The sequence below is a fragment of the Adiantum capillus-veneris genome, chromosome 21, assembly GCF_014529385.1.
Source record: "Adiantum capillus-veneris isolate H3 chromosome 21, ASM1452938v2, whole genome shotgun sequence".
Classification (NCBI taxonomy): Eukaryota; Viridiplantae; Streptophyta; class Polypodiopsida; order Polypodiales; family Pteridaceae; genus Adiantum; species Adiantum capillus-veneris.
In genome coordinates, this window is record NC_140951.1 from 93,560,611 (window position 1) to 93,582,809 (window position 22,199).

Genomic DNA, 22,199 nt, shown 5'->3' on the forward strand with positions numbered 1-22,199 from the left:
AAGAAGTTCACCTTGGAGAGTTTGGATTGTGGCTTCTTGTGAAGCCGCTTGCTCTTCGACACAAGAAATCCTTTCGCATGGGTTCTTCTTCTCCTCTTTTCATTCCTCCATCTCTTTCTTCCACTCCTTCACTTCACTTCAATTGACTGAGACACTGCATGGTGCAGCATCGGGGGCATACCCACACACTCAACCGGGTCGGAGGCGACATTTTGGGAGCATACCCCAAAATGGTTGGTATGATAAGGAGTGCAGAGAGATGAGAGCCCAGCTCCAGAGAGATCTTCTTTTGGGAGTCATCACTTACAAACAGTCTCAGATTGCTTCCCAACGCCTTGTGCGATGGAAGAAACAAGCTTACTTGGCCCAGATGGAGGGGGACTTGTATCGGTTGTTCTTGAGTAGAGACTTAGGAGAGGCATGGCGATTCTTTCATGAGCACTCCCCTCCCCCAGTGATTACTTCTTCTAATGTGTGGGGCCAGTATGCGACATCGTTATATACAGTTTCTAGACGGGAACCCCTTCCAGATCCTACAAAGCCATGCCCACCTACCAGCACCTTATTTACCACTGAGATGGTAAAGAGAGCCATTGACAGGATAAGGACTAGCAAAGCATATGATCATGATGGTCTAGTAGCAGAGCACTTCATACATGCTAGAGATATGCTGGTAGAGGTTCTTGCAGTGTTGTTCAATCGTGCCATGTGTGAGGGGTTACCTCAGACTTGAAGGTTTTCTACTATTGTGCCTATCTTCAAGGCAGGTGATCCTACAGAGCCTGGGAATTACCGCACTATTATGGTTGGGCACACATTGGCAAAGTTATATGCATCCATTCTTGAGGAGCAATTGAGTAATTGGGCAGAGGGTGAGGGTGTACGAGCAAAGGGCAAGGCTGGTTTTAGGAAGGGTTTCTCCACTCTTTATTATATTCTGACACTCAGAGCCATCATTGAGGAGGGCAGGTCACGTGGGAGACGGAGTTATTGTAGCTTTGTGGATTTCTGCAAAGCATTTGACATGGTACTGAGAGCTCGAGTGATGCGCAGACTGCAGGAGATGGGGGTGCCCATAGTGTTGAAGTGTTGATTTGGGAGATTACGGCTCTATACAGATCAGTGATGGGACATGTATGCGATATTTGATTTAGTTCACTCCACCATTGGGGTGAAACAGGGTTGCCCATTGTCTCCTACTCTATTTGGTATGTATGTTGATGAGGTGTCTGATTACATTGACAGAGAGGGTGATAGAGGTGCCAGCTGGCAGGGACGTAGATCCCATTGTTGTTATATGCTGATGATATTGTGTTGATCTCTGACTCACCAAAGGGTATGCAACGACAGTTGGATGCATTACACAGTTTTGCAGAGGATAGTGGATTGTCTGTAAACCTTGGTAAAACCAAGGTTATGTTGTTTAACACCACACCACAATCGATCAGGAGATCAACACAGACTTTTACATATGGTCATGAGATTGTAGAGTATACAGATGCATACACTTACCTTGGGGTTGTCTTCATTGGGCCGAGGTTTTCTTTGGGGAGAGCAACAGAGACTAGACTGACTAGAGCTTATGCGGCCTTGGGAGGCTTGGAGAGCATGTGTTCGCAGGTTCAATTCCAAGAACCTCAGACAAAGTTATGGCTCTTTAATACTTTAGTAGCCTCAGCTATGTTGTAAGCGGTGCAGATATGGGGACCTTTTGTAGGCCAAGATGGTTGGAGACGTATCTCGACTGATCAGAACCAAGGCCTCCGTACCCCACGCTATCATTCGAGCAGAGCTAGCTGCCCCCCCTATTGCAACCATGTCTATCGAGATCATCCAGACCAAAATGCTGCAGTCATTTCGTCTATCAGTTCCTGCACTTAGCAAGTCAAGAACAAATCAGTATTATATTATCGGGAATTCCAGTTCATAAAGTCATACAACAGAATACTGTCAGCTCACAGTATCCCTGAAACTCAAAGAGACATCAGTGACTTTAATATTAAAAATTGAGGCAATCTGTTGACAAAGGAGCGGAGCAACTCCCCTCTTGTGCATACCCGCTGCACGAGATTCCGCCCAAGCTGAGTTCGGGGTTCCATTTAGAATAGACTATGCTAATCCAAATGCTTCAAGGTAAAGATTCACAATTTGAGGAGTATCTGCTAGGTCCTCCTCCATCCACTTCGCATCCAATGTAGGATAGTTCTTGAATTTAACCAAGAACCGCCTTATCACTTTACCCTTAATCTTTCTGTCTTTAGGTGCCAATATCTGTTTTGGAACAAGGATCTCGTTTTCTTCCACTTCGGGTTGCTCATCAGGCTCCCCATCTTCGGGCACATCGCCTTTAAAAGGCTTCAAGAGACTCACATGAAAAGCATTGTGAATCCTCCCAGTGTCGGGCAGCTTCAGTCTAAAGAAGACATCATTTATCTTTTCGGAGAGGTCCGTAGTATCGCATACTAAGTTTTGGAAAAGCCTCTCCTTTCCATTTTTCTTTCTCAGGCGTGCCTTCTCAAAACGTAAGAGCACCCAATCGTTCTCCTTCAATTTCAAATCGCGACGATGGCGATCTGCTGCCTTTTTTTGTCTTTCTTGAGATTTCTGCAAAGCCTCGCAAACCTTGGCAAAAGCCGTGTCCAAGTCACGCTGTACTCATCGGCTTTAAAAATCTTATCTGTCGTGCTTAGGAAGGGTGGAACCTTCGTAGCACCTTCAATAATCTCAAATGCCGCCTTCCCCGTCGAAGAGTGTATCGTGTTATTGTAGGCAAATTCCACCAAAGGTAAATACTTTTCCCATTGAGTCTTCTGATCCGAGATGTAAGACTTCAATAAATCTAGTACCACTGAATTGGCAATCTTAGATTGCCTGTCAGTCTGCGGGTGGAAAGATGACGAGAATTGCAACCGCGTGCCAATGTTCTTCCAAATAGCCTTCCAAAACGAACTCGTGAATCTCGGGTCCCTATCGGAGACAATCGTCTCGGGCATGCCATGTAATCTGAAGATCCGGGCCATAAACAGTCTCGCTAAGTGATCCGCCTTGACTGTTTTCTTCACTGGAATGAAATGAGCTTCTTGCTAAATCTGTCAATAACAATCCAGATACCATCGTGACCACTCTGTGTTCTCGGGAGATCAAAAACGAAATCCATGGCATATTTTTCCCAGGGGCGGGTGGGTATGGGTAAAAGGTTGTAACAATCCCTGTGCTTTATGCCTGTCAAACTTGACCTTCTGGCATACCAAGCAACTGCGCACAAAATCGTCCTCGTCCTTCTTGAGTCTCGGACAAAAGAAATATCTCTCTACCCCTTTCAAGATGGTAGCAATGCCGCGATGACCTGTAAAAGGTGGACAGTGGCATTCGGTCATAACCTTTTCCCTCAACGGCTGTGTAACGCACAACATGATTTTCCTCATCAAGTAGCCATCCCGAATGGAATATCCCGCTACTATTTCCCCATTCTGTATCCGAGTAAGAATATCTGCAAAATCTGTATTTGTGGCATACTGATCGACCATATCCTTGTAGCTCCTATGATGTATCACGGAAATAGCCAGAACCAACGGCTTCCGGGACAAAGCATATGCCACCACATTCTTTCGTCCCTGCACATGGACAATTTGGAAGTGAAACTGTAACAAGATGTTCGCCCACCGCATCTGGTTTTCCGATAGCTGCTTCTGTGACAAGAAGTAGCGTAAACTCTGATGGTCTGTGAAGACAGTAAAATCCGCTCCGAGTAGGTAATGTCGCCACTGAGTAAGAGCATGGATAACCGCCAAAAGCCCTTTCTCATAAATCTATGCCGTTAATTCCGGCCTTGAAAACAGTCGGCTCTCGTAGGCAATGACATGGCCTTCTTGCATTAAGACCGCATCCACACTACGACCACAAGCATCACAATATACTTCAAATGACTTCTGCAAGTCCGGCAAAGTCAAAACTGGTCCTGTAGTCAATTTCTCTTTCAAAGTCTGAAAGGCAGTCATCTCTGTGGGTCCCCACAAGAAAGGGACTCCTTTCTACGTCAACAAATGCAAAGGGGAAGCAACCTCTGCAAACTTTCTAATGAACCGCCTATAATACGAACACAAACCCAAGAAGCTTCTAACTTCATGGACATTCTTCAAGTCGGGCCAATCACGGATAGTCTCTATCTTGGCCGGGTCCATATGCACTCCTGCTGCTGCTGACACAATCATCAATGTGTCCCAAAAAGTGTATCTCTGGTAGGAAAAATTCACTTTTCTTTGCATTAATCACTAACTTGTGATCTCGAAATGCCGGAAAGACCTGAAGCAGATGTTCTCTATGTTCTGCCTCATCCTTGGAGAAAACAATGATGTCGTCAAAGAAAGTGCCAACAAATAGTCTGTACTCTTGAAAAATCCTGTCCATCATCCAATTAAATGTCGCAAGGGCATTGGTTAGGCCAAAAGGCATCACCAAAAACTCAAATAACCCAAAAGTCGTCCGAAAAGGTATCTTGTAGACATCTCGCGGTGTGATTCGAATCCGATGATATCCGCTCTTCAAATCGATCCTGCTAAAACACGAGGATCCCTGTAGTCGGTCAAGAATACCATCGATCCTAGGAATCGTAAATCTGTTCTTGATGGAGATTTTGTTGCGAGCTCTATAATCGATGCACATTCTCCAAGATCCGTCTTTCTTCAAAACCAACAACACTGGAGAGCAGTACAGTGAAGTACTAGGCTGGACAAGACCCTTTTCCAAGAGGTCTTTTACTTGGTTCATAATTTCTTCGTTCTGGGCTCGGCTCACATGGTAAGTTGGCCAATTCGGTGGTGTGCTTCCAGGTATTAGATCAATAGTATGATCCTCAGGACAAGCGGGTGATAACTCGCCGGGCAAGCCCTCTGAAAAGAAATCAGCATGAGTGTGGAGAAAATCTTGGCGTTCTTTATCAAGTTCGAACATATTTGTCCTATTCTCATCATTCAACTCTCTCAAAAAGATAGAGTAAACAAACAGACTGGATTTCATTAATTTTGAAATGGCCGAAGCCGATACAATAGGGACAGACTCGCCTGTTATGTTTTACATCAAGTACAATGGTTCAGCCCTTCTCTGTAGTCAAAGTCGCTTTTCTCGCCCGATAGTCGACCACGGTGTTGTTCTTATGGTATGAGGGAATTCCCAAGAGGACATCACAACCTTCCAAGGGCATTATGTAGAAGTCCTCATGCCCCAAATACCCCTGACAATGCAACCGAAGTTTGCCAATGACAGGTGTAATGGCTACGTCCCTGCCAAGTGCCGTTAGAACTGCCTCTGCTAGTGGTCCCATCCGATCGGGTGTGATCTCGAGCTGCGCCGCCAATTCAGGTGAAATGAAGTTGGCCTTGGCTCCTTCATCAAAATAGATCAGGGATTCTTGGTCTTTCACTTTGCCCCAAGCTCGGCAAAGTTCTGTACTCTCGTCAATCGTGATTGAGTCAGTACCCATGCAATCTGGAACCAGTCCTACTTTCATCTTGCCTTTTCGTCCACGTTCCTCAACTGCTTTCGAACCCTCAAGCCTGTCTTCATCCTTGTCAGTCTGTTCTTTCGATGCTTTTTTAGGGCACTTCGCGGAGATATGCCCAGTTTCCCCGCATCCAAAGCACTTCCCCTCTTTGATGTAGAGAGCTCTCTCTCAAAGAGTGAGCTTGGGTCGTGCATCCTTTTCTTTCTTTTCTGGGTATCTCTTCCTCTTTCTACTTTCATTGTTTGAAGTCTTCTCAGTCCTTTGCGTCATGATTTCATTTGTGGGGTAGGTCAAACTGCCTCAATGAATGGCAAAACCCCATTTCGCATGACTCAGTTCTTGAATGGAATCTTACTTTTGCTCTAAGCATTGATCTTGGATCTATGTAGGAAGTCCGAAGGTAAACCGCTCAATATGTTCTTTGAACGAGATCTTCTTAAATGAAGAGGCTGATAGAAAAAAGCTCCAAAATCTCTCGCAATATGCGTCCAATGTATTCTTCTTGGTCATCCGAAGATGGTTCCAAGTAGTTCGTATGTCGCATTCGTACTCTCGAGTCAGCCAAGAAGAAATAAAAAGCCTTCTAAATTTCAGCCATTTAGCTGGCGCTGTCTTGTTCAATAGAAGCAAGGACCACCAAGTTCGAGCTTTTCCCCTGAAGTAAGAGATATCCCTCCGAATCTTGGAGTGCTCTGAGTAACGCCCTCTAGAGAAAGCTATGTCAAACTGTTGTATGAAAGCCAAAGACTTCAAAGCATCTCTATATCCAGAAAACGTGTCAAATTTAATTGACTGTCCACCTTCCTTAAACTCTCGAACATTCTTGCTTTTATCTTCCAGAAAGTAATACTGGTTGGCTTTATAAAAATTCTTCTTCTTTGCATAAAAGCTGCTGTCGTCAGAGTCCGAACTATCCGAAGATGAGTCCTCTGTAGCACTGTCAACAATTGGGTGAGATTTAGACTTTTTTGCCTTTTTCTTGCCCTTTCCGAAGCTTCGCATTTTGCTTCGCTTTTTCCCTTTTCTGTCTTCTTCGCTCGAGTCAGAGGAGCTAGAAGAACTGTTAGAAGAAGAGAACTGGGTACTCCTTTAAATTGTACATGCTTCTTCTGCTTTCTTGCCGAGGCAAATGTAGACTGACGACCCAAATAACCCGGAAAGTCAGTGCCTTTCTTCTGCTTTTCGTCGTGCTCTAGAGATATTGGCCCCAAAGACTGGTGCCCCTTCTTTCGGTATTTCTCTTTGTATAATCTGCAGCTCAAAGTACAAGGGAGTGGGAGGCTCTCACTCTCAGACTTTGCGTCCAGATGCTCTGAGAAGTGGGAGGCCTGCCCACTTATTTATTCATTACAAGGGATGCCAAAAGCAGAGCCCCAAAAGCATTCAATAAATAAAGCCTTTGTTTTATTCTCAAGACTTGGAATAAAGCAATAAATAAAAGCTTTCTCACTCTCCTTGCATAGAAACTGCTGTAAAAAGCTGCCGGCAACTGCCGTAAAAGGCGTTGCAAAAAGCGCCGTGATTTTCGGAACTGTCCGTACGGGCCTGTCACGTCAGCAAGACAACGTAAAATACGGATCCGTATAGGGCAGCCACGTCATCATCTCTGCCTGCAGCCAAGACTCTTCCATGCCAAAGGAAAGGTGTATGTGTGTGTACTGGGCAGCCACGTCACCAATTTGTGACACTCTTGACATCCAAAGTGCAGATGAGGATGGATTCTAGTAGTAGTAGTATTTTTGTTCTAGTCTTTTTGTACCCAGACATGGTATCAAATTCACAATTTTGTAATAGTTTGGTCTCATAGGTCATTTTGACCTTTTGAAGATGTTACTATAACATTTCATTTCATTTCTCTCTCTCTCTCTCTCTCTCTCTCTCTCTCTCTCTCTCTCTCTCTCTCTCTCTCTCTCTCTCTCTCTCTCTACACATGTATGCATTATGCGGGACAGGGATGTATGTGTGATGTGGACATAGTGGGTTGACTTGGCAGAAGTGCATTTGTATTTGTATTTTTGATGGAGGTCATGACTGCTTCGCCGGTATGTAAGCCCCATCCGAAGGCAACCTTTGTGCTTACAAACAAGCGGATTACACAAATGGAGAGGGAGATGAAAGACTGGAAAGCAGATATGGAGGGATGGTGGAAAGAAAAGGCCAACCTTCTCCAAATGTTTCTCAACGAAGGCGCGCAGTGGAAGAAAGAGAAAGAAGACCTGCACGCAGAGCTACAAGCACTTGAGGAGGACTCCAAAGCACTTAAAGAAGAGGTCTCAACTCTCAAGCGAGAACTTGTTGATAGAGCGAGCAGTGGACTAGAGGAGGGGGAATTCCAGCCTTCGGTAGTAGAGGAAATCAAGGTCATCAAAGAGCAGGTACGGATGATCAAAGAGGAGGAGAAACAAAAGATGGTAAAGACGTCTTCGTGGATGGATGTGATCACGAAGACGCAAAAGAAGGTGGATGAGGCCGAGAAGTGGATAGAAGTCGTTAAGAAAGGCAAAGGGAAAGAAACCACATCTATCCCCACTCCTACAATCATCAACATGACTCTAGAAGAAGAACAACGAAGGAAAACTAGAGCTTTGCATATAAGAGTAACCGGTCTAAAAGACCGAGATGAGGTGGAAGGGGAAGTTGAAGAACTTCTCCGCATGATGGGTAGTGAGGCTATTCATACAAAGGCATGGAGGGTGGGGAAGAAGACACAAGGCAATGGGGAGACTTCAAAAGGGAGAGCTCTACTCATCTGTTTCCCATCCATGGAGGCAAAGAAGGACTTCTTGAAGAAGCGTCCTCCACTAAAGAAAACGGGCATATTTCTTGGAGATGACCTCACTCTCACACAGCTTGCGCATATGAGAGAGGTAATGCCAGAGATTCAAGCGGCAAGGGAGAAGGGAAAGACGGCCTTCTACAGAGATGGCCGGGTTGTGATTGTAGAGCGGCGCTCCACATGACGGTGCGAGACCCATGGGACCACCCTCAAAGTTGCCACGTGGAATTGTAATGGATCTATGCGACTTGATGTGGGCGCCTTTGAGGATAGTTTCAGGGGAAGAGACATCGTCTTCTACTCTGAGACACATCAGGCCCCTGATCAGTCTATGCCTCACATTAGTGGATATAGATAGGAGACTGCCTATAGACAGGAGACACGATCAGAGTGCAGAGGGCGAGGATCAGGAGGAGTGGCAGTGTTACTCAGGAAGGAGTTGCAGCCATTGATACATATAGCCCGCAGAGATGAGCAAGCTAGGTACATGTGGGTGAGACTGAGAGCAGAGACAGACAGATATCTTGCTATTTGCTACTTTCCCCCGAGCACGTCAGTGTATGCACCACCTAGAGGACAGTCCCCTTTCTCTATTTTGGATGATGACATATGGGAGTTTTCTAGAGATGGTGACATCGTCATTCTAGGGGATTTCAACGCTAGGACTGCCCATCATCAGACAGTATTTTATGATACTTCAGAGGAGATACTGAGAGAGCTGGATGTTGCAGAGACAGGCCTATCCAGACTATCACAAGATGGAGAACACATTGAGTATGGACGACACTTGATAGACATGGGGACGAAACATGGATTGGCCATCTTGAATGGCCTACAGAGATTTCCCGCTTCAAGGGGTTTTACATGCTTTCCACACAGACATGGAGCCAACACAGTGGATTATGTCATGGCACAGCCGAGCCTCATCTCTAGTATCCAGGATCTCACGCTTGGACCCAGACCTGTTGGTGTGGCAGTGGATCATGCTCTTGTGTCAATGACCATCTCTTTTCAGTTTAGTGTAGCACACAGGCTACGGACAGCAGCCCCTACTCACTACACCTTCACGCGGGAGACAGACTCTGTATACATAGATGGGATCTACAGACGCCTATGCACAGAGGAGCCAGGGCGACCTCTGGAGGAGCTTACTACTATATTGACACAGACACTACATGATGCAGCAGCAGAGGCATACCCACATACCCAGCCTGAGCAGAGACGCCGTTCGGGGAGCATGCCCCAGAACAGTTGGTATGATGAGGAATGCCGGGACACTAGAGCTAGACTTCAGAGGGAGGTGCTTTTGGGGGACATCACTCACATACAGTCACAGATTGACTTCCAACGCCTAGTGCGGCGGAAGAAGAGGGCATTTTTGGCTCAGCTAGAGCAGGATCTATATCAGCTATTCTCGAGTCAGGACTCACGTGAGGCATGGCGCCTCTTTCAGGAGCACTCTCCCCCCCCCCCCCCCCCCCCCCTACCATCACTTCTACAGAGGACTGGGGCCAGTACGCATCATCTCTTTACACAGTTCCTGAGCAGCCCCCCCTTCCTGCCCCTCCCAATCCATGCCCACACACATGTGCTTTTTTCACTGCGGAGATGGTGAGGAAGGCCATTGCCAGGATGAGGACTGGGAGAGCATACGATCATGATGGTTTAGTGGCTGAGCATTTCACGCATGCCAGAGATCTACTAGTAGAGCTTCTAGCAGTGATGTTTAACAGTGCCAAGTGTGAGGGCTTGCCGGATACTTGGAGCCTATCTACTATTGTACCTATCTTCAAGTCGGGAGACCCTATGGAGCCTGGGAATTATCGCACTATCATGATTGGACACACATTGGCACGGTTGTACGCATCTATTCTTGAGCAACAGCTGAGTAGATGGGCAAAGAGGGAGGGGATACGCGCAGCCGGGCAGGCAAGGTTCAGGAGGGGTTTTTCTACTCTTGACCATATCTTGACACTCAGAGCCATCATTGAGGAGGGTAGATCGCGTGGGAGACGGATCTATTGTAGCTTTGTGGATTTCCGCAAAGCATTTGACACAGTGCCTAGAGCTAGATTGATGCGTAGATTACAGCAGATGGGAGTACCCACAGAGCTCATTTGGGGGGTCATGGCATTATACAGGTCAGAAGTGGGGCAGGTACGCACCTCAGAGGGTCTATCCACACCGATTCACTCCACTATTGGGGTGAAGCAGGGCTGCCCGCTCTCTCCTACTCTATTTGGTATGTATGTGGATGAGGTTTCTGACTACATTGAGAGAGATGGTGATAGAGGTGCACAGCTGGCAGGGACATGGATTCCATTATTGTTATATGCTGATGATATTGTGTTGATCTCCAACTCTCCGGAGGGGATGCAACGTCACTTGGATGCTTTGAATAGGTTTGCTCAGGAAAGTGGTTTGTCCGTCAACCTTGGTAAAACGAAGGTCATGGTATTTAATACCACCCCACAGTGGATCAGGAGGTCAGCGCCAGCATTCACATACGGCCAGGAGACTGTGGAATATATAGAGGCGTACACTTACCTCGGAGTGGTTTTTAGTGGGCCAGCATTTTCATTGAGGAGGGCAGCAGAGACTAGACTGACCAGAGCCCATGCAACATTGGGTAGATTGGAAAGGATGTGTTCACAGGTTCAGTTTCAGGAGCCTTGGACGAAGCTCTGGCTCTTTGACACTCTAGTGGCTTCTGCATTGCTTTATGGAGCTGAGATTTGGGGGCCTTCATTAGATCATCACGGGAGGACAGGCCGCAGTGATGGATGGGGGGACATGGAGAAGCCTCTGGTCTCTATGATCTCGGGGCTCATTAGAGCCAAGGCCTCAGTACCACGTGCTATTGTTCGAGCAGAGCTAGCTGCCCCCCCACTAGTGGTTGAGGTGCTCACCAAATCGGTCTCCTTCATACACCGCATGTGGGAACTTCCCAGAGATAGATATGCCCGCCTTGCACTTGAGTCCTCTAGACAGTTAGCCATGCAGGGAGATACAACATGCTGGTATGGGGAGATGACATCATGGTTTCAGGCGCATGGGTTCAGCATAGACAGATTGCCTCCCTTCCAGTACTCACTGGATGCACCCTCTCTGACTCCTACACAGTCCGAGATCACCGGGCTCATTCGCCAGGACTTGACTCAGCTAGACACCAGGAGGACATGGATACAACCAGCACAGGATCTGGGCACGAAGATGGCTTTCTACAGAGAGCATCTCCTCCAACTTACGGTTGATGGTTTTGTGACGAGGCCCAGATACGTGGACACCCACTTGTCTCATGGGATACAATGTGCTATCGACCAGATACGTACATCTTCACACCAGCTGTGGATCGAGACTAGGAGATACATCGGAGTACAGCAGAGGCTAGGACATGCCCCCTGTGTGACATCGAGCCTGAGACAGAGTTGCACTACACATGCCACTACCCCGTCTACTACGAGATACGAGGCCGCTTCCATTGCTTGTTCAGAGAGGGCTTTGGACCATTCTCCAGAGTCATGTAGTACAAGGATCAGAGATGCTTGGGTTTGTTTTTGCTCGAGCTACGCAGACACAGAGAGAGCCTGATGAGAGGGGAGGCTAGCCAGTCCTAGAGACAGATCACAGATTTCTTTAGAGCTGCCACTGGACACTCGGAGGAGTTACTACCACAGCAGAGCTCGTTGTCTCACACCAGAGGCACACTGATCGACCGAGCGACTAAGCTGGGAAGATCCAGACACCCACGACTGCGGAGGACTACACAGCATCGGCGGAGGCTGCATCAGAGGATTCGGATCACTTTGGCTCGACATGCACGATGCCCGGTCAGACTACTGACCATGGAGGAGATTGATGAGATCCGCCAGCGACCGATGCTAGATCTCTTGTGATCTAGCTATACCAGCTAGCTGCTTAGTTCACACCTAGTAGTTTAGGATTCCATAGTATTTTATTGTGACATTTGTCATTGTTGTCATCTTGTTACTCTGACTCTGACTTTGTATCAGATCCACCACATTGTAACTTTCTGGTCTCATAGGTCACTTTGGCCTTTTGAAGACGTTAATATAACATTTCATTTCATTTCATTCTCTCTCTCTCTCTCTCTCTCTCTCTCTCTCTCTCTCTCTCTCTCTCTCTCTCTCTCTCTCTCTCTCTCTCTCTCTCTCTCAGGTACGAAGATGGCTTTCTACAAAGTGCATCTTCTACAGCTCACAGAGAATGGATTTCTGACCAGACCAGCTTACATGGATTCCCACTTGTCACATGGATTACGAGTGTGCTGTTGAACAGATCCACACATCATCTCATCAGGTGGAGATTGAGAGAGCAAGATTAAGAGGCATCCCAGCAAAGGACAAACTCTATCAGCTATGTCAGAGAGAGCCAAAGACAGCTTCATTAGATATGCGAGTGTATAGCCTACCATGAGATATGTGGCCGCTCCCATTGCCTCTTACGAGAGCGGTTTGGGCCTCTATTTAGAGTCATGTGATTCTGTCACAATGTCATGACGTGGCATGACCAACTGGAAGAGAATGGCCGAGTGGACAAGAGAAACTGAATCGACCAACTTGAAGAACTTACGAGCACCAGTCGAGGGCCTAAAACTCTAAAGACCAAAGCCTGGACTCTGGGAGAGATTCCCATAAATTGCACTGACATGCTAATGTGGCCAACCATACGGAATTTCCGCAATTTGCATTGCTAGTGCCATGTGGCAGACTGCATGGATTTCCATAATCTCTGCGTTGGGCTGCTAACGTGCCAGTTTTCTACGTGAGCTTTTGGGATCAGTTGCTTTTGGCTTTAGTGCTTTTGAGCCTGATTGCTTTTAGGGCTCTGCTTTTGGGCATCCCTTGTAAGTTTGTAAGAGCTCTTGGGCCCTCACTCTGCAAAGCACTTGGACGCAGAGTCTGAGAGTAGAGGACCCTCGAGAGTTGTACTTTGCAGTGATCAATAATAAAGAAATACCGAAAGGAGCGCCAATCTTTGGGGCCAATGCTTCTAGGCGCAGAACTCCGCTATGCCGTCTCTCTCTCTCTCTCTCTCTCTCTCTCTCTCTCTCTCTCTCTCTCTCTCTATACTAAACTTCAATTATTTTGAAGTTTTTTTGTTCGTGTGTTGCTATTGATTCCTCGCTTGGAGTGTCCAAGCCTGTAACAGTGGTATCAAAACACAAAAATATTCTTCTTCTACGGAGAATCCGATCCCTTCTGCAGCACACAGGTTCTCGCGGAGAATCTGACAAAGCACTCAAAAGATTTTGTTTGTCAAAGAATCTTTGTGTCCCTGCCCGGACTTACTAGTCACTCCCACCCTTCGTCCATCGCCCATTGGGCGTGCTCACATCTTCATCGCTCTATCTTAAAGGACATAAGCCATAAAGAACCCAAGACTACACATGGGTTCTCGTGGAGAATCTAGTAGAGTTAACACCTCTTAGTGAGAAGGCAAAAAAAAGTAAACATCCAATGCAGGAACTGAAGAAAAGAATGAAGAATTGAGTAAATTTTCGGCGGGGAAGTTGCCAGAACGGAGTACAAACGTCGCCTGCAGGTTGACATGATTGATCAAGTGCTCAAAAGACCCGAAATATGTGAAGTATCTGAAGACTTACCTGATGGATGAGATTCATGCGAGATGGCGAGATACCATTGATTCTTCTCTCAGGTCCGGAAGGAAGCTATAAGGACAGACGAGTGCAAAAAGCGGAAATTGTACTTGCAGAAAGAGCTAGATAGAGATCTTGACAAGAAGATGAACCAGATAATGAAAGGCTTGAAGTACTCTCGGAAGAAGAGGAAATCACTGGATTTCTCCAGTTATCTGGGCCGGAAGTCGACTTTTGAGGAGGCAAGCAGATCCAAGAAACGTGCTCCTTTCGAGGATGACTCGGATTTTTCTTCGTCTTCAAAGAGTTCCAACAGTTTGTCATTCTCTAGTTCCAAAGAGGATGAGAAATGGCAGAAGAAGTGGAGAGAAGGCAAGAAAACTTAAAAAGCCGATTTCTGAAAAAGCCTAGAAGGCATGGGAGGCCATCTAGCAGTTCAGAGGAGGAGAGCTAGTCTTCTTCTGACAATGAAGAGATGAGCAAGAAGACCAAGGAGTTCAAGGAAGGGGGTCAAGCCGTCACGTTTGAGACGTTTTTAGGCTACCAAGACACCCATCGAGCCCTTGAGTTTGTACAACAGTTTGACGTCGCCTTCTCTGGAGGTTGGTTCACAAAACACTCCCGGGTGCGAAGGATGGCATCTTACTTGAAAGGAATTGCACAGACATGGTGGTCTACTCTGATGTTACATAGAAAAGCACTTGCGACGTGGGTAAAATTCAAGAGAATTTTAACGTTAACTTGGATATCAGTCAAATATGAAAGAGATGTCATCACAGCTTGGCATCATTTGAGAATGACTAAGAAAGATACGTTGGATGACTACTACCAAAGGTTTTGGGATACTTATTTGACAATGTCTTCATTTCGGAAGATTACTTTGAGGGACCAGATTGAGCAGTTTTGTTGTGGTTTGCCAAAAGAAATTCGAGATTATTGTCTAAAACAGAAGTCTGACTCTATTCTGAGACTTGTGGGACATACTAAGCAAGACTTTGGGAGCTCATTGACTTATCCTATGGACATGACAATATCCACCTCAACAGGGCACGAGTCTTCCAATGAAGGGAATGAATCAAGGGAAACGTATGATAGATCATCACAAGATTCCAGAGCAGTACGCGAATCAGATGGTAGCGCATCCGAGGGTTCCGACGAACTAAGAGTACCTGATGCAAGTTCATCGTAGGATTCCGGAGAAAGATAGAGCAAATGACGAACCTAGTGAAATCTTTCCAAGGAATATCGACTCTATGATCCAGAGAAAAGGGATGTTGTACCCCAAGACACGGAGAATGACTTTGTTCGGCTACAACTCTCTTTCCAAGGGGTATCGACTCTATGATCTAGTGAAAAGGGATGTTGTACTCAGCCGTGATGTTGTCTTCAATGAGATTTTACCTTCAGAGGGGGACTTCCACTCCCAAGTCTTTCACGACGACCCCCGATTTGCCAATACTTGGAGACCCGGATTTTGATTTGCCTCTTGATGAGCCCTCTTCTCCTACCCCTGTCCATCAAGCTTCGGAGGAGCATGCACCCATTCCAGACGATGCAGATGACAGTGGTTCTAATCATAGTGCCACGTTAGAGCCAGATACACAATAGCTCCTCCCTCAGGGAACACAACTGACAAGTTACCGATGTCATGAGAGCACTACACTTGCGCCACGTGGACAAGCTTCTGCTACAGTCTCGCGTCAGTCTTGACTTAGGACCTAGCATTCTTGTGAGCCTCTAGCAGGACGTGCATGTCTAGGCCGGTCATAGTTGTGCATACCCTCTCTTGCACAATTAAGGCACTTAAGCATATAGGCATATGAACAATCACTTAAGTCATTTATTAATAAGTGACATTGACATGACATTTATCGAAAGCAGGTAGGGCAATTGGCTAAAAGACCTATAAATGAAGCCCCTTGGGCACCAGTAGAAGGCAGAGGAGCAGTGACAGAGCCTCTCCAAAAGCACCAGTAGGACCAATGTTTTGGTGCCAGCAAGGCCAGCGTTTTCAGCATTCAGCCCGATCCTCGTCGCGATTGCAATCTTCGTAGCAATACCCTCAATGTTTTCAGTTTTCAGCCCATCGCCGTCCTTGGCGATAGAAAATCAGCCCACATCCTCCTCCTCCTCCTCGTCGCCACAGTACCAAACATCTTCAGCAATACCCGTTAGCACCGCAGTACCAGTACCCCTGGTCGTCATCAGCGTCGATGCAGTACCCCAGCATCTAGCACCCCTTGCGTTTTGGCTTGGCTCCTACCTAGCTCAACGTAGGGATCATCAGAACCTCCGTGTCCTTAGCACCGAAGTACCTTCACTATCAAAAGTACCCCGCAGTACCAAGTACCCATAGTACCCTTCAGTATCTCAGCAATTCCAAGCATCTGCATCAAGTACCCATTAGCATCTCAGCATCTCATCATTTAGCATCATTGTATCAGCATTTGTGCAGGAAATAAAGCAAGTACTTGCTTTGGCAATAGAGCAAGGGTGCCCTTGAGGGTGGTTGGGACCTGACATGCCGTGTCGTCTCTCTCTCTTTGCGTCTCTCTCTTTCCTTCAGTGCAGTTTATCTTTTCAAGTGAAGTAAAGTAACCTTGTGTTTGTCTGCAGAGTACTAGATCCAAGCAAAATCCTTAAAACACTTCCATTGCACCTAGCATTGGTATCAGAGCTCTGTGCTTCGGCTTCGCGAACGCAAGGGAAGAACCCCAAGTACCCTAGGACACCAAGAACCTAAAGTACCCAAGCAGAACCAAGAACCCCAAGAAAACCTCTCAATTTTGTTTCTCAAGGAATCTTCGTGTCCCGAACCTGGACTTATCAGCCACTACCACCCTTTGTCCATCACGCATCGGGCACGCTCCCATCTTCATCGCTATGTCTTTAAATGAAGAGCGACATCGGATCCACGACAACCTAGATCTTGAGTACCAAGTTCTACTTGCCTCCTATGCGAATATGGAAGGAGTTGGAGAAAGAATCCCTAACCCTCTTCTGCATTCGCATTCGCATGTAGCGTGCATCCACTTCCGTTGACATGAAACCCTCAGAAATACCTCCGAGCACCCTTACCTTTCATCTTCACCTGCAATGTTTTCACGACATGAATATTCGAGTGGTAGCTCTTGCTCGCAAGGCGGAGTCAGCACCAAGGCTGGTATTCTGCGACAGTGGTAAGGCTACTACACTTGTGCCATGTGGACAAGCTTTTGCTACAGTCCAGTGTCAGTCTTAGCTCAGGACCTATCCTGGCACCCTTGTGATCCTCCAGCAGGACGTGCATGTATAGGCCGTTCATAGTTGCATACCCTCTCTTGTACAGTTAAGGCACTTAAGCATATAGGCATATGAACAATCACTTAAGTCATTTATTAATAAGTGACTTTGACATGACATTATTGAAAGTAGGTAGGGAAAATGGCTAAAAGACCTATAAATGAAGCCCCTTGGGCGCCAGTAGAAGACAGAGGAGCAGTGAGAGAGCCTCTCCAAAAGCACCAGCAAGACCAGCGTTTTCAGCATTCAACCGAATCCTCGTCGCAATACCCTCAATGTTTTCAGTTTTCAGCCCATAGCCTCTTCAGAAATTTCAGTTTTCAGCCTGGTGTCACAAACTGCTGACGTGTCAAAGGCTAAAGTCCTGAAGAATGGAGCCAACTTACAGATGCCGGCCGAGGGACCTAAACCCTAAGAAGAACAAGTAGCAGAAGAAGAAGAAGTCCTACCAGCTAGATGTAAATGAAATATGGACAGAGGTGAGATATTCTCCCACAGCTACTGGCAATGACATACAGCAGCCTGTCACAATTTTATCCTGATCTCAAGTCAGGATTTCCTCTATGGGGCTGTGTATTCAGGACCAATTCACGTCAGTCCCATCAACACATGAGGAGGGAGTCAAACAGAGCAGTGTATACTGCTGTGCCTACAGCTATACAACTTCCATACAGCACTTTAATGATAAAATACTTACAGTAGGTACTATAGATTGCCAGCTTAGGCAGGTTTGCAGGGGAAACCAAGCCCCACAACCTTGAAAAAAAGACAGGCTGTGAGAACACACAAGGGTGGCCAGCCCTCGTACAAGGCCTCTCGAATGCTACCTACCTGTCCAACATGAGTATTGACTCTTGAAAATTGAGACGTTGACAAAAACTGTTAGATGAGGTGGTTAATTAAGTCCTAAAACAGCATTAACAAACATCTGCTAACACGTTCGAAAAATCTTGCGACAGTGAAAATAAGAATCATAGCAGGAAAAGCTTGACAACTTGCAGGAGTGAGGTTGTGATTTATTATACCCCAAAAACAACATGCTTGTTGTCTAACCAGTCACATTTGGCACATGTCAGGAAAAACTGCAATGACAATTCACATAACTCCAAGTTAGAAGTTAAAGAGAAGCAAAACAGGTTCAAAGCAGAAATGACAATTGTCAAAAGAGTGAATTAACAGCATACCTGGCAGCCATTTGTATTAGGTCCACTATTTGCCTGCAGTTGAACGGCTTTCCAAATTAAACTTGGATAATGTGGCCTCACAATCTTTTGAAAACATTGCTTTACAAAAAAATTTACCATGGAAAGCAGCCCAGGTCCAGTATGCTTAGCTTGAAAGTTCTCATCATCAAATCTCGTTCCATAGATACTTATACATCCAGTGCCATCACCCTGCAAGACCATAGTTTCAAATTTTCAATACTCAGCACATGCAAATATACCGCGCACACAAATGAAAACAATACTCGAACTAACCTTAACAAAATCACCTCCTTGAACCATGAAATCTTTTATAACACGATGAAAGGAACAACCCTTGTATCCGACTGGAATATTGGCTTTCCTAATGAGCAAAGATGCAAGAATTGATTTAAATTCATTGACCCCCAGAGATAATATGTACATCAGTACAAATTATTGACAGATTTGAACGATACCTGAATTCGCCTGTGCAGAGCTGCCTGAAACAACATTAAAAACCCATGTTAGATAGAAAGCTAACAGTCCCACAGAGTGTCTTCTCAATACATAAAAGAGTAGCTCAAAATCAAATAGTAACACAGCATCGACGGAGGCTGCATCAGAGGATTCGGATCACTTTGGCTCGACATGCACGATGCCCGGTCAGACTACTGACCATGGAGGAGGTTGATGAGATCCGCCAGCGACCGATGCTGGATCTCCTGTGATCTACCTATCCCAGCTAGCTATTTAGCTGCTTAGTTCACACCTAGCAGTCATTCCTGTCATTTTGTCATCTTGTTACTCTGACTTTGTATCATATCCACCACATTGTAACTTTCTGGTCTCATAGGTCACTTTGGCCTTTTGAAGACGTTAATATAACATTTCATTTCATTTCATCTCTCTCTTTCTCTCTCTCTCTCTCTCTCTCTCTCTCTCTCTCTCTCTCTCTCTCTCTCTCTCTAAGGTCTCTTAAGATAGTTTCTCACGACGTTAAAATACTCTTCTTCTTCTTCTTCCTCGTCAGCTAGATCTGTAAGGTCTCTTGGGATAGTTTCCTACGACGTTAAAACTCTCTTCTTCTTGGGTGTGTGTGTGGGTGTGTGCTAATAAAAAGAGGAAAATGGTATAACCTTTCTATCACCCAAGTGTGGTAGATTGGTTATGCCATTTCCCTCTTGAATAACAGGTCTTGAGTTCAACTCCTCGTCGGCTAGATCTTTAAGGTCTCTTGGGATAGTTTCCTACGACGTTAAAACTCTCTTCTTCTTCTTCTCCTCTCTCTCTCTCTCTCTCTCTCTCTCTCTCTCTCTCTCTCTCTCTCTCTCTTTAAGGTCTCTTGGGATAGTTTCCCACGACGTTAAAATACTCTTCTTCTTCTCGTCTGCTAGAACTTTAAGGTCTCTAGGGATAGTTTCCTACGAACTCTCTTCCTTCTGGGTGTGTGTGGGTGTGTGTGTGTGTGCGCTAATAAAAAGAGGAAAATGGTATAACCTCTCTATCACCCAAGTGTGGTAGATTGGTTATGCCATTTCCCTCTTGAATAACATGTCCTGAGTTCAACTCCTCGTCGGCTAGATATTTAAGGTCTCTTGGGATAGTTTCCTACGACGTTAAAACTCTTCTTCTTCTTCTTCTTCTTCTCTCTCTCTCTCTCTCTCTCTCTCTCTCTCTCTCTCTCTCTCTCTAACACATTCTTCTTCTTCTTCTCTCTCTCTTTAAGGTCTCTTGGGATAGTTTCCCACGATGTTAAAATACTCTTCTTCTTCTTCTTCTTCTTCTTCTTCTCTCTCTCTCTCTCTCTCTCTCTCTCTCTCTCTCTCTCTCTCTCTCTCAAACACACATAGGCCGATCACGATCATTATTGATCGACATCGAGCACGGCCTGTCAAGCTTCTTAGCATAAAGGACATTGACACGCTACGACAGAGACCAATGCTTGATCTTTTAAGATGAGTTGTTGTATACCTTGAGTCTCTACCCCCCTACCATGTTTACTCCATTGTCCCTCCCACCTACCCATAGATGAATGATAGATCTAGCTTTTAGATTTTCTTTTCATAGCTTTCCAGATAGAGTATCAAATTCTATTGGGATGTAACTTTTGGTCTCATAGGTCATTTTGCCCTTTGAAGCATAGTTGCGGTAAACATCCCAAACACCCCCTTGGGATGTGGGAACCACCAAAACACCATACACACACAAGAAATTGTGTAGCTACTGATGACATGGCAGATTTTCAAAAATTACGCTGACTGATGACGTGGCAGGCTGTACGGATTTCTGTGTTTTGCGTTGATTGATGACGTGGCAAGCTGTACGGATTTCCGTGATTTACGCTGGCAGCTTTTTGGCTTTGCTTTTGGACCAAATGCTTTTGAGTTCGAAGGCTTTTTACTGTAAACTGCTTTTGGGGCCTAGGGCCTTTAAATATGAGGTTAGGGCTCATTCTCTTGCATGCTTCCTGGAGAAGGTGCAAAGTCTCGAGTACCGGCTTGTACTGTGTTGATGCAATATTAAGAAATACTGAAAGGGGCACCAAGGTTTGGGACCAATACTCTCTGGGGTGGAATTCCGCCACTCCGTGTCGCGTGTCGTCTCTCTCTCTCTCTCTCTCTCAATTCAGTTGTTATTGAAGTGCTAAAAGTTTGTTCAGTCTGTTCTTTTCTATTGGCACGTGGTGCCCATCTTGTGACAGTGGTATCAGAACATCAGGCGTGTGCTTTTTTGAAAGCATACCGGTCCTACCAAAGACCAGACACAGCAAGATCGCACTTCCAAAGTTCATTGGAAATTTTGGCTTCCTGCTTCGACCCCGGACTTATTAGCGACTCCCACCCTTACTACATCGCGCATCAGGCGCGCTCCCGTCTTCACCGCTCATGTCTTACAGGGCATAAGCCATTGAGATCACTTGCAAGAGAAGGATCCAAGATTGTTTCAAGTCACTGTTTTTCTCAAAAACAGTGCCATGCAAATGTTGATGTCTACACATACCAAGCCGCACACTCCAAGGACTTGGCAAGCTTTCAAGAAAATTTTTGCCCGAAGTTATATGATTTCTGACATCTTCCTTCGAAGTGCAACTTTTGGCAGAGTGGGGTATCCTGAAATGCTTGCCATCATGGAAACCCTAGCAGATTATAACTTAAAATTTCTCGACATCTCCTAGTAGATGTCTCTTCACGAGCAGATGACCTTGGAGGTTTAGTGCGATTGCTATCTTGGGACTACCATCGTCGCCAAAGAAACACTGTTTGTCCAAGAGCTGATGGACCATGTTGTGCTCAGCTACGATCCTATGGAATGAACCTAACCCTAATTTTTTTGGTGCAGGTTTCAGGATGGAAAGTCAATCGACTTTTCGAGCTCGACTGATGTCGAGATTGCTTTTTAAGTTTGAATTTTGTTTGAGAACGTGTTTGATAATCTTGTTTGAAATGGATGGTATCTGTTTTGAACGTGTCTTGGTGCCGATTTGAATTGTTTGACTCTAGTTGTAATACTGGCTTCAATGATTGGTGATTTTACTCCCGGGTGGAGTAGTGAGAAATGATGTTTGAGAATGCTTGTTCACACTCATGGCCCGGACCCTTGTGGTTATTTGCGGGGGGAGTATTGAATGATTTAAAAGTGCTGTTTTTACTCATGGCCCGGACCCCTTCCCCATCTACACCAGAGATTGCAGTAACTCCTACGGAGGCTTTCGACAAGATAATGATGGACAGGAAGTTAGAACGCGATGAAGAAAACTAGAAAGAAAGGCAGAACACGAAGAAAGAATGGCAGCCATAGAGCGTGAGCACTAGCAAGCATGTTTGGCGGCCGAAGAAA

General features: G+C 45.8%; 1 pseudogene across 1 annotated transcript in view; it reads right to left on the reverse strand.

The window, feature by feature from the left end:
* Nucleotides 1-22,199, reverse strand: part of LOC147431372 (peptidyl-prolyl cis-trans isomerase CYP22-like) — a 48,726-nt pseudogene that overhangs the window by 2,798 nt on the left and 23,729 nt on the right. Inside the window, exons 2-6 of the transcript XR_015185688.1 lie at nucleotides 18,839-18,862; nucleotides 18,657-18,744; nucleotides 18,480-18,572; nucleotides 18,363-18,395; nucleotides 18,204-18,260 (exon numbers count right to left, since the gene is read on the reverse strand). The product of XR_015185688.1 is annotated as a peptidyl-prolyl cis-trans isomerase CYP22-like (transcript). The remainder of the gene's footprint in view (nucleotides 1-18,203; nucleotides 18,261-18,362; nucleotides 18,396-18,479; nucleotides 18,573-18,656; nucleotides 18,745-18,838; nucleotides 18,863-22,199) is intronic.